Below are 19,737 nucleotides of genomic sequence, written 5' to 3' on the forward strand. Positions count from 1 at the left end.
CGTATTAACCCATCTAATGTAATCCACATTCCATGTCTCACTTTACTCTTCACTTCTCACGTGCCCTCTGGAATGACTGCTCTCTGACTAACAAGGTCTATTTGTACATGACCTCTTCTGCTCTCATCATCCACCACCTCTCATTCCCCTCACCCCTGTCCTACTCGATACCTCAGCTTAATTGAACTCTCTCCTCTGACATCTACCCTTATCTCTAACCTCTCCTCACTTTCTGCTTAAACTAACTATCTTGTTAACTTTTACAATGCTATCATCTCCTCCTCCTCCCTCCTCCTCCCTCCTCCTCCTCCCTCCTCCATCATATATATGCCCCTTCTAGGCTCTGACACACTCATCCCTCTAAGGCCATGATTATCATGGGCACATGCTTGGTCGTCCACAGTGCGTGCGAGCGATGCAGAGCCGCCTCGGACCTCAGTGCAGGGATTGCTGCATACCCCCAGCATCTGTCACCCACAAACAATACACACACTAATACTCCCCACAATACACACTATAATACCTCCTCAATACTAATCTCCCCAATAATATTATAGCTCCAAACACAATATACACAACACCCTTACACAAGATACACAATCTAGTACTCTCCTCTGCACCTCTACACACAATATAATACTCCCACACACACAATATACACACTACCCTCCTACCCCCATAAAATACAACCAATAATACACACATACTTTGTGGATGTTGGGACCAGCTCCCAGCATGCACCAGTGAAAGAGAGAGGCCCGCAGAAGCTCGGAAGAACTCCCTCTCTCCATCCGTGCCTTCCTCCGTTTCACATCTTCTCCCTGTCTCTCTCTCTCCCTCCCTTTCCTTGCATCTCCCTGCGTCTTTACGTATACCCAGTCAGTGACGGCTCTGGTCACGTGATGCCTTAATATGGGCTTATCCATATATGTTCATCCACGTCACTAATGTGATGCCCGCACTGTTGCGGAGCTGGTACTTACGACGGGCACTTATTGTTTTATCAGTACTGCGTACCTGACTCTACCGGCCTACTTTCAACACTAGTACAATATGTGCTTCACTACGAGTGAGTGGGGAATATTGGCATCACACAGTCACTGTTGAATATGCCATTCAATCCATTTTGAAAATAGTAATGCAATGTGGTTTTGTTTTGTTTGCTTTTTGCAGTAATGAAGAATGGAAAAGTTATATTAAAATTAAATTGGAGGGGGACTAGATTCAGCATTTCATCATGAACTCTGCACTTGTGAGAATTTAACTTCTTGAATACCCTGACAGGTACACGCAACATTAAGACTATAATCTGCTGTGCAAGCTTTCGTGCTATACCTCCCCCTCAGGTTTTGATTTATACATTTGCTCCCTCAATTCATGTCCTCTAATATTTGAAAGCTCTCTCCTAGCATTTTCTCTTTACCACAGAACGTCATCCCAATGTAACCTCTCTCTTGTTCTTTCTGCTTGCTGTTTCCTCACTCCTCTGTTAAACTTTTCTAATTTCTCTAACTTCCACACTCTTGCTTTTATCCACATGTTCTCCTCTTTCCTTCCCCTACCTTTGCATGTGTCTACACACTGCACCATTTGTACAGACCTCTATTGCAGCTATTTCTGCACTGCTCAATGAAAAGCACTCTTTAATATCCTATTCTCTGTGCCCCCTCTCTCTGCGCCCCCTCTTTTGGCGCCTCCTCTCTCTGCGCCCCCTCTCTCTGCGCCTATCTGTCTCATTCTCTCTACGTCCCTCTCTCTCTACATAGAGCTATCTCTGTCTCTCTCTACACCTATCTCTGTGTCTCCTTCTATGTTTGCTGATGTGTGGGATATCTCTTATAATCTTGAACCTGCTCATATACACATCGGGCCTCCCTGCCTCTGCCTCCCTGCTAAGAGTGTTAACCTATCTAATGTAATCCACATTCCTTTCCTTACTTTTCTCTTCCCTTCTCCTATGCCATCTGGAATGCCCGTTCTCTGACTAACAAGGCTCTAGTTGTACATGACCTCTTCTGCTCTCATCATTCACAATCAGTCATTCCCCTCACCCCATCTTACCTGTCCCACTGATTTTCCTCTGCTTAATTAAACTCTCCTCTGACATCTACTCTAACCTCTCTCTCTCTTTCCGCTTAAACTAACAATCTTATTAACTCTTACAATGCTATCCTCCTATCTATATGCCCCCTCTAGGCTCTGACACACTTGTCCCTCTAGCCCACACCCTTGGCTAAATTCCCAAACATGTTCATCACACTTCCACTCGCTGTTCTTAATGCCTATGAAGGAAATCACACAATTGATATTTGATTTTTCTACAGTAAAAATGTCTCCAGTCCTGTATAAAGCTGCTCTCTGGGGCCAAACCACACTACTTTTTTTTCACATTCATCAACACTCAAATTTAATTTACGCTGTCTTTTTTTCCCTGTATTTGACTCCCTCCACTAACCTTCTCCTCACACTTGCCATCCTTCCTTCACTTCTCCTCAAGCATTTGACTACTTCAGAGGCAAGGTGGATGCCACCCACAAGGAGATTCCTTCTGTCCCTTCCCCCTTCTCTCCTTCTACCTAATTCTCCTTCTGCATTTGACTCCTTTTCTTCTCTTACAGAGCTGGAAGCTAATCATCTTCTCTTCTCCCTCTACCACATGCCCTCTAGATCGTATCCCCTCACACCTTACTGCATCTCTTAGTCCCCACTCTCACCCACATCTTCAATTCCTCCCTATTCTCTGGCTCTTTACCCTCTTACTTTAAGCCTGTAGTGGTCACCCTTTTCTCAGAAACAACCTACACCCTATGTGCCTTACTAACTACCGCCCTGTATCCCTCCTGCTGTTTGTCTCCTAATTGCTAGAATGTCAACATTCTTAAATCACATTCCCTCCTGGATCCTTTACAACCTGCCTTTCGTACAGCTCGTTCTACAGACTGTGCTTAAAGCAAATTCCCAAGGTCACTTTTCCCTACTAATCCTACTTGATCTATCTGCTGCGTTTGATGCTCTCAATCACTCTCCTCCTTCATATTCTAAACTCTCTCTTGGTATCCGTAACACAGTTCTATCCTGGTTTTCATCATAACTTTCCTGTCACACATTCTCCATCTCTGTTGCTAACATGTCTTCGTCTTCTATTGATCTGTCTGTGGGTATACATCAGGGCTCTGTTCTGAGATCTCTCTTTCTCTCTACATACTATCATTTGGTGACCTCATCAACTCTTTGTGACAATCCTATAAATAACAAATACAAATATCAGGTCATGGGAATAAGTGATTTGGACATAAAAGTAACATTTCGGAAGTGTGGACAACTAATACATCTTGTAGATTGCCTTTACAGTGTGATGTCATTGATTCAGTAGATTGTGTGCAGACCAGGACTGCAGTACAGTGTCACTCACATGGATGACTTGCGTGGTAGAAGCTCAAGAACAAGGATGTCAAACTCCAGTCCTCGAGGGCAGCAAACAGGCCAGGTTTTCAGGATATCCCTACTGAAAACCTGGCCTGTTTGGGACCCTCGAGGACTGGAGTTTGACATGCATGCTCTAGAAGGAGCACCGCTGTGGGTGGGAGGTGGATTTGCTTTGCATCAAATGGTTTGGAGCAAGGTTTATTGTATGTATTATCATAATAACAATGCAATGCTTAACTTTTATTTCAGGAGGGATGACTGCAGAACAGAAGTGAATATTGAAGCCATGTGTTCCTTTTCTTGCAAAAGAGAAAATTTGAAGGACAGTTGAAGAGAAGGAAAATTACTACACCGAGACAGATAAGCAATGTGTATATTTCTCATTTACCATTTAGTATTTGTCGTTTTATTGACTCCACACAATCCGGCTGCTACGGGTTTCACATTGAATATTTTCATCTCTACTCTACCCCTTCCTGTGATCTGAACCATGCAAGTTTTCGTTGATTCAATACATCATGAGTAGAGGGTGGCTACAGTATGAAGTAAAGACCCAAGGACCACATCTACTACCATTCATAACAAGAACATGTGCAGTAGCGCACAGCTGCAGTTCTATGTGATTGTTATGAAAGGTTGAGGTGGTTCAATTCTATGAATCTGGAGTGGGATGGATCCTGTTTGCATCATATGGTTTCATCTAGGCCAGTAGATTATATAACTCTCAGTACAGGTTACACATGGCATCAGTATTAGTGATTTAAAGAGGAGGAAAGCTTCAATGTGGAGAACAAAGCCAAGTAATGTTGAAGTTACTCCTTTTACCATTTACTTGGTCAGTCTGTACTGTCTACTCTCCACACAGCTGCTAAGGATCTTCCATTTTAAATACTTTCACCTCCTATTCTGCACTGCTTTGCTGCCCATTATTCAGAGATGCGTTCCAGTCATGTTTAGCACTCTGAATCTCTCTGCAGTCATTGGTTCAGCACATCATGGGTAGAGCATGGCTACAGATACAGCAAGCTATTATTATTTTACCGGCTGATCACCCATAATATTGCATTAAAACATAGAATATCACTTAATTTCCAAAAGATTCAGTGATGCTGATAATGCAGAATCTCACAACATTTCCCATCATAATGCCATAATGCACAAGTGGGAGAAATAATCCTTGCTATATCTGTACATTGTGTGACGTATTACCTCCATGACCAATGAGAGCAAGTACATCTTCTGTATAGAGCGGCTGTGTTATGATGCAGTTATTGATCATCATTGACATAATCACAAGAATCTTATGCAAAGGGAAATTGTCCGCAGCGAAGTGAGATTTCAGCCCCCAAACGTCTGTAATATTAATGCAATGTCTTACTTTTGTTGCAGTGAACACTGAAGAGACGGATCTACTACAACACTGTACAGGATGAGCATACGCTACAAGCAGCAAAATGATCTTGCAGTTGACAGTATGTTGTTCTGGTAATGTGCACAATTATTATTTATGGGCTACACACCACAGTGCTGGACATATTCTGTTAACTTCAACTCTACTCCTAACATGGAGATGTCTTCCTGGTGTTACTGATTCAGTACATCATATGCACAGTGTGGTTATGATATGATGGATTGATTTAATGAACCCACCAACCAATGATATCTGCATCATCTTCTGTAAAGTGCAGCTACAGCATGATATTATCAGCATTTGGTGCGGTATAATCAGAGGTATCTATGTGCTTTTGTGCCTGTTTTAAGTCCTCCAGCTTAACGCCCCTACACCTCCCACTACACAGGCATACTTACTTATGCATACACTGACATCTGGCATACCTACACACACCCCAGGGCCACTTCCTTCCCCTGATGTCAGGGAGAGGATGGGCATGCAGAGTGCAGTAAGTCTCCACGTTACTCTGGCCAACAGTCTTGGCCTACCTCCAGCATCTGTCACCCACAACATCTGTTCCCTCCTTGTAAAGTGCTGAACTATCTCACCTGGGTCAGTGCTATAGCTGATCACAGTGCCCGATCAGGATGTCACTGTGACAGGCAGCAGTGCAGATTGACCGGTCAATCAATGCAGTGCCGCAACATATGCACTAAATGAGATTTCCGTGCCCCCAGTCAGGTTACTCCCTGGGCAGTGACCCTGCTCACACCCTCCCCTAGTTCCACCTCTGATCACAATTATCTCTCTTGGAGAGTGTAGCAAATTGGAGTTGGGGGAATCTCACCTCTGCCATGCATGGTCACAATCTGGGCACAGGACCCAAATAGTGGGCAATGTGGCACTTCTTACAGTAGAGAATAAGTAACTTTATTCTTTACTTGTGTATTAAGGACCTTATTTGCATTAAATTCAGTCCACATGGGACCAAGACTTTCTGGCTTACTGAACAAAGTGGAATTGTTTCGTAGAGGGTGGAGAATTGTATTTTATCTGAAATTACCCCCTCTGCACAAAATACAAACAATTATACCCATACAAGTACCTTGTGGAAGTTGTTGCCGTCTATCTTCCTGTGGTCTCTCCCTGTTTCTCACCGTGCCTCCTCCCATTTCCTTGCACCTCTGCGTCTCCGCATATATCCCTATACTCAGAGCCGGCTCCGGTCAGTGACATGGGATGCCCAAATATGAGCATACCCATATATGGGCATCCATGCCACTGACCGGAGCCCGCTCTGTTGCGGATATGAAGAGAGACTGGGAGATTTACATCCCCTTATAATTCATATGGTGCATAGTACCGGCACGTATTGTTTTACCGGTACTGTGTACCTTCTTACTTTCACACTGGTACAGTATGTGCTGCAGTGGGACTGAGAGGGATATATTGGTAACACATAGTCATTGGTGGGGGAATTCAATCCATTTTGAAAATAGTAATGCATTGTTTTTTACTTTTTTTTTTGCAGTAATGAAGAATGAAAAAGTTCTGTTAAAATTGAATTGGACGTGAACTGGATTCAGCATTTCATCATCAACTCTGCACCAGTGTGAATTGACGTTCTTTAATGTTCTGACAAGGTACATGCAACATCTCTTCCTCTACCCCTACACCACCCTCTGCCTCTTGCCTCTCTCTCCACCTCCCTGCTAAGCGTATTAACCCATCTAATGTAATCCACATTCCTTGTCTCACTTTACTCTTCCCTTCTCACGTGCCCTCTGGAATGTCTGCTCTCTGACTAACAAGGTCTATTTGTACATGACCTCTTCTGCTCTCATCATCCACCACTTCTCATTCCCCTCACCCCTGTCCTACTCGATACCTCAGCTTAATTGAACTCTCTCCTCTGACATCTACCCTTATCTCTAACCTCTCCTCACTTTCTGCTTAAACTAACTATCTTGTTAACTCTTACAATGCTATCATCTCCTCCTCCCTCCTCCTCCATCATCTATATGCCCCTTCTAGGCTCTGACACACTCATCCCTCTAAGGCCGTGATTATCATGGGCACACGCTTGGTCGTCCACAGTGCGTGCGAGCGATGCAGGGCCTCCCCGTCGCCTCGGACCTCAGTGCGGGGATTGCTGGAGCGACAGGCATGCGCTAACTTTGCCTTCTGTTGCGTGCTTACTATAGACGCAGCCTAACCCATGCATTGGTTTAATTCACAAGCACGCTCTCATCACACTTCATCACATCACACTGCTGCTCTTAACACCTATGGAGGAAATCTCACAGTCTGATTTTCTACACTAAACCTTTGTCCTGTTCTGTAAAACTCTGCTCCTTTTTTTAAGGTCAAACACTACTTTTTCCTCACTCATCAACACTCCAATTTCATTCACACTGTCTTCTATGTATTTGAGTCCCACCACTGACTTTCTCCTCCCACTTAACATCCATCCTTTATTTCTCCTCAAGCCTTTGCTCACTTGAGGCAAGGTGGATGCCATCCACAAGTAGATTCGTTCTCTCCCTTCCCCCTCTCTCTTTTTCTATCTAGATCTCATTGCACTCTTGACTCCTTTTCTCCTGTCACAAAGCTGGAACCTGATCTTCTCTTCTCCCTCTACCACATGCCCTCTCAATCCTATATTCTCACTCTCACCCACATCTTCAATTCCTCCATATCCTTTGGCTCTTTCAACTCTTCCTTTTAAGCATGCAGTGGTCACCCCTATTCTCAAAAATAACCTTGACCTTGTGTGAATTTCTAACTATCGCCCTGTATCCGTCCTACCATTTGCCTCCTAATTGCTAGAACGTCTTGTGATCTCCCGTTTGATCAACATTCTTAAATCACATGCTCCTCTGGGCCCTTCACAATCTGCCTTTCCCAATGTAACCAATTATGTACATAAAGAAAATTCCCAAGGTCCATTTTACTTACTAATCCTGCTTGATCTCTCTTCTGCTTTTGATACTGTCAATCACTCTTCTCATTCATATTCTAAACTCTTTCTTCGTATCCGCAGCAAACTTATATCCTGGTTTTCATCATACTTCTCCATCACACATTCTCCATCTCTGTTGCTAACGTGTCTTTGTCTCCTGTTGTTTTGTCTGTTGGTATACCTCAGGACTCTGTTCTGGGACCTCTCTCACTACATACTATCACTAGTTGACCTTATCAACTATTTTGGCCCTTGATATCATCTCTATGCAGATGATACACACACCTATCCACCCTACCGTCACTCCTGCAATTTAGTTCCTAGTTTCGGGTCGCCTCCTGGCTATATCCTCCATGGATGACACTCTTCTGCCTTAAACCTAATGTCTAAAACTGAGCTCCTCATATTTCCCCCTAAATCTGGCCTAATATCACCTTTCTCCATCGCAGTAAACAGTACTACCATCATCCTGTCATGAAAGCACATTGCCTAGGAGTAACATTTGACTCTTCCCTTTCCATCTTCATTCACGACACTGGCTAAAGTTTGTCGATTCTTTCTCTGTAATATTTCCAAGATTTGCCCTTTTCTCTGTCAATCTACTGCTAAAACGCCAATGCATGCCCTTATCGTATGGGTTAACATACTGCTAACAGGGCTCCCTGCTTCACAACTTTCTCATTTGCAATCTATCCAAAACTCTGCTGCTTGAATAATTTCCCTTTCTCCCACAACAGTATCTGCTCATCTCCTCCTCCTCCTTAAATCCCTCTCCTTGCTTCCCATCAAGTTTCAGATCACCTACAAAGTTCTCCTCCTTACCTTTTTGTTAAGGTTCTCTATTAGTGGTGTACCGAGTACCCGGCGTTACCCGACACATTTCCAGCTACCCGGACATTACTCGAAACCGGCCACTGAGAAGTGGACTTGGCCGGGTAATACCCGGCGTCGGGTAATGTCAGGGCAGCTGGAAATAATCTTTTATACTTACCTTTCCTAAGACATCTAGGATCAGCAGCAGCAGTCCTCTGATGTTGGCAGCATCAGAGGTGTCTTCACCTGGCGGGGGGAGCTGCAGGAATCACTTCCACAGCACCGAAGCAGGTAAGCTGTGTCTGTGAGCCTGCAGCTCCCCCGCCGGCTGAAGACACCACAGATGCTGCCACCGTCACAGGACTGCTGCTGATCCTAGATGTCACCGCCACCCGGAAGGTAAGTGCCAAACCGTGTACCCGACCGGGTAGAACCTTTCATTTTGGCCGGGTACCCGTTACCCATTTTTTTATAGTTGAGGACCCAGTCCAACACTATTCTCTATTCATCTGCTCCTTCCTACATATCATCTTTGGTCTCGTTATGCCCTTCCTCGTCTCCTAAGCTCTACTAATAACTGTCTCCATTATACTTCTTACACCTCTACTGCGCACTCGCTCTCTTGCCTGAAACCCTTTCCCATCAATTTACCTGTGAAACTCACACACACTCAGTATATGCCAACATACCCTCTTCCACCCACATTTAAGATCAACCTTAAAATTCACAACTTAAATGAAGCATTTCAATAGCTTTTACTCGTTGCTACTGTCACTCATTCAGTCACTAACTATTGTTCCCAAGAAGTGCTTTATACTACAAGTACCCACCATTAAGGACAAGCATTGTCATCTACTGCACTTGTTCCCCCACCTGTTGTCTCTCTGTAAGTCTCCTTACATTTCTCTTAGATTGTAAACTACCCAGGACAGGGATTTACTTTCCTATTGTCTGTTTTTGTTTGTTGAACTTATTGTATAATAATTTCCTGTACTTTTTGGTCTCTCTTGTAAAGCGCTGAGTACACAATGGGTGGTATATAAATAGAGATATATGCAGAGTCTAGAGACAAGGCACACGTGTATAGGTAGCTACAGTTTATCCGGGACCGTATGCATCCTTGAAGTGCCTGTCCCAGTTATTTTCTATTGATTGCAATGTACACTGGCGACACACTTTATTCGAGCTTGGCTAGTCCCACGAATTCGGGTATACCTGGGTGTATTGAGGTTTGTGACTGTTTTCTGCCCGAGTGCATTGAGTTATTTTCCAAGCAGGGATTGAAGCATTTTATTCCCGCTGGCTGCAATACTGCACAGTATATATATATATATTGCATTACAATTCATGAATTTATGCCATCTGGTAGACATGCGAAGCATTGCAGCCTATTAAATCCTAATCATTATCATTTAACAGATCAGCCGCCCATCAGCCAGGCATGAACCCAGGCTGGGAAGGCAAATGCAACGGGGCTTGTCAGAGGTGAGGAGTGGCGCATTCCAGGTATCTGCCAGGTACATACCGGGTATTTGCTCGAATAAAGTGTGTCGGTGCAGTAGGAGTGTCTGTCCTGTCTTATTTTTTTTATTATTATTATTATTATTATTATTATTATATATACAAAGATATATACAAAGATTGTTTCCTGTCGTTAGCATGACATTGTGTGACACAGTGTGATGTCATTGATTCAGTAGATTGTGTGCAGACCGGGACTGCAGTACAGTTTCACTGACATGAATAACTTGTGTGGTAGAAGCTCTAGAAGGAGCACAGCTGTGGGAGGGAGGTGGATTTGCTTTGTATCACATGGTTTGGAGCAAGGTTCATTGTATGTATCGTCAATAATAATTATAATAATAATAATGCAATGCTTAACTTTTTTATTTCAAGAGGAAAGACTGCAGAACAGAAGTGAATATTGAAGCCATGTGTTCATTTTCTTGCAAAATAGAAAATTGAAGGACAGTTGAAGAGGAGGAAAATGACTACACAGAGACAGATAAGCAATGTGTATATTTCTCATTTAGTATTTGTCGTTTTATTGACTCCAAAAAATCCGGCTGCTAAGGGTTTCGCATTGGACATATTCACCTCTACTCCACCCCTTCCTGTGATCTGTACCATGCAGATTTTTGTTGATTCAATACATCATGAATAGAGTGTGGCTACAGTATGAAGTACTGACCCAAGGACCACATCTACTACCATTCATAACAAGAACATGTGCAGTAGCGCACTGCTGCAGTTCTATGTTATTGCTATGAAAGGTTGAGGTGGTGCAATCATATGAATCTTGAGTGGGAGGGATCCTGTTTGCATCATTTAATTTGATCTAGGCCAGTAGAGTATATAACTCTCAGTACAGGTTACATATGGCATCAGTATTAGTGATTTAAAGAACAGAAAAACAGGAGTGGAGAACAAAACCAAGTAATGTTGAAGTTACTACTTTTTACTATTTACTTGGTCAGTCTGTACTGTCTACTCCCCACACAGCTGCTAAGGGTTTCCATTTGAGATACATTCACCTTCTACTCTGCACTACTGTGCTACCCTCTATTCAGAGATGAGTTCAAGTCATGTTTACCACTCTAAATCGCTCTGCAGTCATTGATTCAGCACATCATGGGTAGAGCATGGCTATAGATACAGCAAGCTTTATTTTACCCTAATATTGCATTAAAAAATAGAATATCACTCAGTTTCCTACAGATTTACTGATGCTGATAATGCAGAATCTCACCCTCCCATCATAATACACCAGAGGAAGAAATAATCCTTGCTATATATGTACATTGTGTGACATATTGCCTCCATGACCATTGATGGCAAATACATATTCTGTATAGAGCAGCTGTGTTATGATGTAGTTGTTATTGATCATCATTGAGATATAATCACAAGAATCTTATGCAAAGGGAAACTGTCATTAGCATAGTGGGATTTCAGCCCCCAAACTTCTGTAATATTAATGCAATGTCTTACTTTTATTGCAGTGAACACCGAAGAGACGGATCTACTACAACACTGCACAGGACAAGAGTATACACTACAAGCAGCAAAATGATCATGCAGTTGACAATATGTTGTTCTGGTAATGTGCACAATTATTATGTATGGGCTCCACACCACAGTGCTGGACATATTTTGTTAACTTCAACACTACCCCTACCATGGAGATGTCTTCCTGTGATTGGTGTTACTGATTCAGTACATCATATGCACAGTGTGGCTATTATATGATGGATTGATTTAATGAACCCACCAAACACTGATGACATCTGTATCATCTTCTGTAAAGTGCATCTACAGCAGGATATTATCAGCATTTGGGGTGATATAATCAGAGGCATCTATGTGCTTTTGTGCTGGGTAAAGTCCTCCAGCTGAACCGCCCCCCGCCCCCCACCCCCCTACACCTCCTGCCACACAGGCAAACTTACTTACACACACAGCACACTTACTTATGCACACTGACACTTGGCATACCTACACACACACACCCCACAGCCACTGGCATGCATGCAGAGTCCTGGGCATGCAGGATGGGCATGCAGAGTACAGAATATCTCCACCTTGCTCTGGCCCGTACTCTTGGCCTACCCCCAGCATCTGTCACCCACAACCTCTGTTCCCTCCCTGTAAATTGCTGCACTAACACACCTTGGTCAGCGCTGCAACCGATCACAGCACCGGATCATGTCACTGTGATAGGAAGCAGTGCTAATTGACCGGTCAATCAATGCCACGTGGCAACATACGCACCAAAAGAGATTTCCATGCCCCCTGACAGGCTACTCCCTGGGCAGTGACCCTGCTCATCTTCCACCTCTGATCACAATATTCTCTCTTGGAGAGTGTAGCAAATTGGAGTTGGGGGAATTTCACCTCTGCAGTGCATGTAGAGTCCTGTATGCAGAGTACAGAAAGTCTCCACCTTAGTCTGGCCCGTACTCTTGGCCTACCCACAGCATCTGTCACCCACAAATAATACATACACTAATACTCCCCACAATACACACTTTAATACCTCCTCAATAATAATCTCCCCAATAATATTATAGTCTTAAACACAATATACACAATACCCCCTAACACAAGATACCCAATCTAACACTCTCCTCTGCACCTCAACATAATATACACACTATAATACCCTACACACAATATAATACTCCCACACACACACACAATATACACACTATCCTCCTACCGCCATAAAACACAACCAATAATACACACACACTTTGTGGATGTTGGGACCAGCTCCTTGCATGCACCAGTGAAAGAGAGAGGCCTGCCATCCGTGCCTCCCTCCGTTTCCCATCTTCTCCCTGTCTCTCTCCCTCCCTTTCTTTGCATCTCCCTGCATATTTGCGTATACCCAGTCAGTGACGGCTCCGGTCACGTGATGCCTTAATATGGGCTTATCCATATATCTGTTGCAGAGATGGAGAGAGACCTGGAGATTTTACATTTCCTTATAATTCATATTGGTACTTAGTACGGGCACTTATTGTTTTATCAGTACTGGGTACCTGACCGTACTGGCCTACGAGTGAGAAGGCAATATTGGCATCACACAGTTACTGTTGAATATGTCATTCAATCCATTTTGAAAATAGTAATGCAATGTGGTTTTGTTTTGTTTGCTTTTTGCAGTAATGAAGAATGAAAAAGTTATATTAAAATTATATTGGAGGGGAACTGGATTCAGCATTTCTTCATGAACTCTGCACTTGTGAGCATTGACCTTCTTGAGTGCCCTGACAGGTACACGCAACTTTAAGACTATAATCTTCATCAACTGCTGTGCAAGCTTTCGTGCTATACCTCCCCCTCCGGTTTTGATTTATACATTTGCTCTCTCAATTCATGTCCTCTAATATCTGGAGGCTCTCTCCTAGCATTTCTCTCTACCACAGCACGTCATCCCAATGTAACCTCTCTCTTGTTCTTTCTGTTTACTGTTTCCTCACTCCTCTGTAAAACTTTTCTAATTTCTCTAACTTCCACACTCCTGCTTTTATCCACATGTTCTATACACTTTCCTTCCCCTACCTTTGCATGTGTCTACACAAAGCACCATTTGTACAGACCTCTATTGCAGCTATTTCTGCACTGCTCAATGAAATGCACTCCTGCACATCCTATTCTCTTCCACCTTCCCTCATTCTCTACGCCCCCCTCTCAAAGCCCCCTCTCTCTATGTCTCCTCTCTCTACGCCTATCTGTCTCATTCTCTTGACGCCCTTCTCTCTCTACATATCCCTATCTCTGTCTCTCTCTACACCTATCTCTGTGTCTCCTTCTATGCTCGCTGATGTTGGGGGATATCTCTTATAATCTTGGACCGGCTCATATACACATCAGGCCTCCCTACTAAGAGTGTTAACCTATCTAATGTAATCCACATTCCTTTCCTTACTTTTCTCTTCCCTTCTCCTGTGCCCTCTGGAATGTCCACTCTTACTAACAAGGCTCTAGTTGTACATAACCTCTTCTGCTCTCATCAGTCACAATCAGTCATTCCCCTCACCGCATCTTACCTGTCCCACTGATTTGCCTCTGCTTAATTAAACTCTCCTCTGACATCTACTCTAACCTCTCTTCTCTCTTCTCTCTCTTTCTTTCTGCTTAAACTAACAATCTTATTAACTCTTACAATGCTATCCTCCTATCTATATGCCCCCTATAGGCTCTTACACACTCATCCCTCTAACCCACACCTTTGGCTAAATTCCCAAACACACTCATCACACTTCCACTCGCTGTTCTTAATACCTACGGAGGAAATCTCACACTTTGTTTGATTTTTCTACAGTAAAAATGTCTCCTGTCCTGTATAAAGCTGCTCTCTAGGGCTAAATACACTACTTTTTTCCACACATCAACACTCAAATTTAATTTACGCTGTTTTTTTTCTCTGTATTTGACTCCCTCCACTGACCTTCTCCTCCCACTTGCCATCCTTCCTTCACTTCTCCTCAAGCATTTGACTACTTCAGAGGCAAGGTGGATGCCACCCAAAAGGAGATTCCTTCTGTCCCTTCCCCCTTCTCTCCTTCTACCCAAATCTCCTTCTGCACTTGACTCCTTTTCTTCTCTTACAGAGCTGGAAGCTAATCATCTTCTATTCTCCCTCTACCACATGCCCTCTAGATCGTATCCCCTCACACCTTACTGCATCTCTTAGTCCCCACTCTCACCCACATCTTCAATTTCTCCCTATTCTCTGGATTTTTGCCCTCTTACTTTAAGCCTGTAGCGGTCACCCTTTTGTCAGAAACAAACTACACCCTATGTGCCTTACTAACTACCGCTCTGTATCCCTCATGCTGTTTGCCTTCTAATTGCTAGTGTCAACATTCTTAAATCACATGCCCTCCTGGATCCTTTACAACCTGCCTTTCGTACAGCACGTTCTACAGACTGTGCTTAAAGCTAATTCCCAAGGTTTTTCCCTACTAATCCTACTTGATCTATCGGCTGCGTTTGATGCTCTCAATCACTCTCCTCCTTCATATTCTAAACTCTCTCTTGGTATCAGTAACAAAGTTCTATCCTGGTTTTCATCATAACTTTCCTGTCACACATTCTCCATCTCTGTTGCTAACATGTCTTCGTCTTCTATTGATCTGTCTGTGGGTATACATCAGGGCTCTGTTCTGAGATCTCTCTTTCTCTCTACATACTATCATTTGGTGACTTCATCAATGCTTTTGGCCTTAGATATAATCTCTATGCGGATGATACACACACAAATCTATCCACCCCTGTTCTCACTCCTGCAATCCAGTCCCTACTCTTGGGTTGTCTCCTGGCTATATGCTCATGGATGGCACTCCACTGCCTTAAACTTAATGTCTAACACTGGGCTCATATTATCCCCTTTCTCCATCACAGTAAACAGTACTACCATCTATCTTGTCATCAAACATGTTGCATAGGAGTAACATTTGGCTCTTCAATTCCATCTCCATTCACATGCACGGCTATGGGTAAAATGTGTTGCCTCTTTCTCTGTAATATTGCCAAGATCTTCCCTTTCCCCTCTCAACCTACTGCTAAAACTCCAATGTATACTGTTATCCTATAGGTTATTTTAACATACTACTAACAGGCCTCCATGCTTCACAACTTTCTCCTATGCAAAACTCTGCTGCTTGAATTATCTCACTTTCTCCCACAACAGTCTCTGCTCATCTCCTTAAATCCCTGTCCTGGCATCCCATCAAGTTTTTGTATCACCTACAAAGTTCTCCTCCTTACCTTTTTGTTAAGGCTCTCCATTAATCTGCTCCTTCTTGCATATCATCTTTGATCTCTCGTTATGCCCTTGCTTGTCTCTTGCACTATAACCATAACTGTCTCCTGTAAACTTCTTTCACCTCTACTGTTCTCTCACTTGCCTGAAACCATTTTCCATCACTGCACCGTACATGTGAAACTTCCTCACACTCAGTATATGCCAACATAACCTCTTCCACCCACATGTAAGACCAATCTTAAAATTCACGACTTAAATCAAGCATTTAAAAAACTTTGACTCGTGGCTACTGTCCCACACCCACAGTCACTGCTAACAACTATTGTTCCCAAGATGTGCTTTCTACTAATTGTACCCACCATTAAGGACAAGCATTGTCATCTACTGCACTTCTTCCCCCAACTGCTGCCTCTCTTTAAGTCTTCTAACATTTCTATTAGATTGTAAAGTTCCCAGGGCAAGGATTTACTTTCCTATAATCTGTTTTTATTTGTCGCACTTATTTTTTAATTATTTTTCCCCTCTCCCCTAATGATATACATATAGGTTTTCCTGTCATTTGCATGACAGAGTTATTATGGTTAACTATTGCATCATGTAGACTGCCTTTTCAGTGTGATGTAATTGATTCAGTACTTTGTGTGCAGACTGTGACTGCAGTACAGTGTCACGAACATTAATGACTTGTGTGGTAGAAGCTCTAGAAGGAACACAGCTATGGGAGGGAGGTGGATTTACTTTGGATCACATGGTTTGGCGCAAGGTTCATTGTATGTATGATCATAACCATGCAATGCTTAACTTTTATTTCAGGAGGGAAGAACAGTGAATATTGAAGCCATGTGTTTCTTTTCTGTCAGAAGAGAAATTTTGAAAGACAGTTGAAGAGGAGGAAAATGACTACACAGAGACAGATAAGCAATGTGTATATTTCTCATTTAGTATTTGTCGTTTTGTTGACTCCACACAATCCAGCTGCTAAGGGTTTCGCATTGGACATATTCCCCTCTACTCTACCCTTCCTGTGATCTGTACCATGCAGGTTTTTGTTGATTCAATACATCATGAGTAGAGTGTGGCTGCTGTATGAAGTATTGACCCAAGGACCACATCTACTACCATTCATAACAAGAACATGTGCAGTAGCGCACTGCTGTAGTTCTATGTGTTTTATTAAAGGTTGAAGTGGTGCAATCATATGAATCTGGAGTGGGATGAATCCTGTTTGCATCATATGGTTTCATCTAGGCCAGTAGAGTATATCTCTCAGTACAGGTTACACATGGCATCAGTAGTAGTGATTTAAAGAACAGAAAAAACAAGAGAAACTTCAATGTTGATAACAAAGCCAAGTAATGTTGAAGATACTCCTTTAACTATTTATTTGATCAGTCTGTACTGTCTACTCCCCACACAGCTACTAAGTCTTCCATTTGAGATACATTCACCTCCTACTCTGCACTGCTGTTCTGTCCTCTATTCAGAGATGAGTTCCAGTCATGTTTACCACTCTGAATCACTCTGCAGTCATTGATTCAGCACATCATGGGTAGAGCATGGCTACAGATACAGTAAGCTTTATTTTACCGGCTGATCATCCATAATATTGCATTAAAACATAGAATATTACTCAGTTTCCAAAAGATTCAGTGATGCTAATAATGCAGAATCTTACAACACATCCCATCATAATGCACCAGAGGAAGAAATAATCCTTGCTACACTACCGACACGTTTTATTGAAGCACGGCTAGCACCGCAAGCCGGGGGATGCCCCGGCGTGCTAGCCGCACTCCCTCAGCGTGCCGCGCATCACCGATGCACGGTCACGCGTCATCGGGTGCCTGCGCCCCCTGCACGCGCGTCCAGGGCTCCCCGAGGGAGCACTGGTGTCCCGCGATGTGGGGGACAGCGGCAGGGGGTTCCGGGGGACCCGACGGACCCGGCAGCGGAAGGGAGAAAGCCCCGATCGGAGGGCGCTCCTCCGCTGCTTCGGCGTGCGCCCGGCACCCTCCGGCGCGCGCCAGGTTACTGCTGCGGCCAAGAACGGGCAAATGCTCGAATAAACTCGGCCGCAGCAGTATATCTGTACATTGTGTGACGTTTGGCCTCCATGACCATTGATAGCAAATACATATTTTGTATTGAGCGGCTGTGTTATGATGTAGTTGTTATTGATCATCATTGAGATATAATCACAAGAATCTTATGCAAAGGGAAAATGTCTGCAGCATAGTGGGATTTCAGCTCCCAAACTTCTGTAATATTAATGCAATGTCTTACTTTTATTGCAGTGAACACTGAAGAGACGGATCTACGACAACACTGCACAGGACAAGAGCAAACACTACAAGCAGCAAAATGATCTTGCAGTTGCAAGTATGTTCTGTAATGTGCACAATTATTATTTATGGGCTACACACCACAGTGCTGGACATATTCTGTTAACTTCTACCCCTACCATGGAGATGTCTTCCTGTGATTGATTCAGTACATCATATGCACAGTGTGGCTATGATATGATGGATGGATTTAATGAACCCACCACCCACTGACATCTGCATCATCTTCTGTAAAGTGCAGCAGGATATTATCAGCATTTGGGGTGGTATAATCTGGGGCATCCATGTGCTTTTGTGCCTGGATAAGTTCCTCCAGCTGAACCACCCCCCTATACCTGCCACACAGGCATACTTACAGAGCACACTTACTTATGCACACTGACACTTGGAATACACACACACACACACACACACAGACACTGTCATGCATGCAGTGTCCTGTATGCAGAGTACAGAAAGTCTCCACCTTACTCTGGCCCGTACTCATGGCCTATCCCCAGCATCTGTCATCCACAACCTCTGTTCCCTCCCTGTAAAGTGCTGCACTAACACACCTGGGTCAGCGCTGCAGCTGATCACAGTGCCGGATCATGATGTCAATGGGATAGGCAGCAGAGCTGATTGACAAGTCAATCAATGCAGCTCCGCAATATATGCACCAAAAGAGATTTCTGTACCCCCTGTCAGGCTATTCCCTGGGCAGCGACCCTTCTCACCCCTCTCATTCCACCTCTGATCACAATAATCTCTCTTGGAGTGTGTAGCAAATTGGAGTTGGGGGAATCTCACCTCTGTAGTGCATGGTCACAATCTGGGCACTGTACCCAAATATTGGGCAATGTGGCACGTCTTACAGTAGAGAATAGAATAAGTAACTATATTCTTTACTTGTGTATTAAGGAACTTATTTGCAATAAAAATTCAGTCCACCTGGGACCAAGACTTTCTGGTTTTCTGAACAAAGTGGAATTGTTTTCCTATAATTTTATATTCTCTGAAATGTAACATCACAATAAAGTACTCCTATTTTTTTCCTTTGTGCTTTTTTATGGACTATTCCTTTATGTATTTCACTTAATGGGACTAATTACCTTACGATTAGATTTCACTTGTATTTTCTTGGGTTACTCTTTGGAATTTCTCTCTGTGTTCATTTATACTATCTTATTTAGAGCCGTCTTTGCCATTGGACCCCATTTCTTGCCAGAGAGATCTGTAACACAGAGTATTGAAGAGAGTACAGAACAGTGGTGAAGTAGATTTTTATGCTTCTAGGCAGCCTCCCTTCTCACCATGTATTCTGCCCCCGACGGTCTCTTGCACTGCTCCCTCCTACACCCACTCTCCTCACTCTTCCCTCCCCTCCCCGCTATCACTCAATGACCCCCTCTCATTCAATCCTGCTCCCTTACTCCCCCCTCACTCATTCTTCCTTCTGCACACACAATCCTCCCGAATATCACTCCCAAACAACACACACACTAATTCTCCCCACAATACACACTATAATACCTCCTTGTGACGA

The 19,737-nt window shown here is 43.4% G+C and overlaps 1 long non-coding RNA gene across 1 annotated transcript; it reads left to right on the plus strand.

The window, feature by feature from the left end:
• Positions 1-6,377: 6,377 nt before the first annotated feature.
• On the plus strand, positions 6,378-19,218 carry LOC142475617 (uncharacterized). The gene is made up of 6 exons (XR_012791048.1): positions 6,378-6,462; positions 10,491-10,610; positions 11,597-11,694; positions 13,263-13,373; positions 16,684-16,793; positions 18,165-19,218. It is a non-coding gene; the product is annotated as an uncharacterized LOC142475617 (long non-coding RNA).
• The last annotated feature ends 519 nt before the right edge of the window (positions 19,219-19,737 follow it).

Source organism: Ascaphus truei, unplaced genomic scaffold, assembly GCF_040206685.1.
Source record: "Ascaphus truei isolate aAscTru1 unplaced genomic scaffold, aAscTru1.hap1 HAP1_SCAFFOLD_1288, whole genome shotgun sequence".
Classification (NCBI taxonomy): domain Eukaryota; kingdom Metazoa; phylum Chordata; class Amphibia; order Anura; family Ascaphidae; genus Ascaphus; species Ascaphus truei.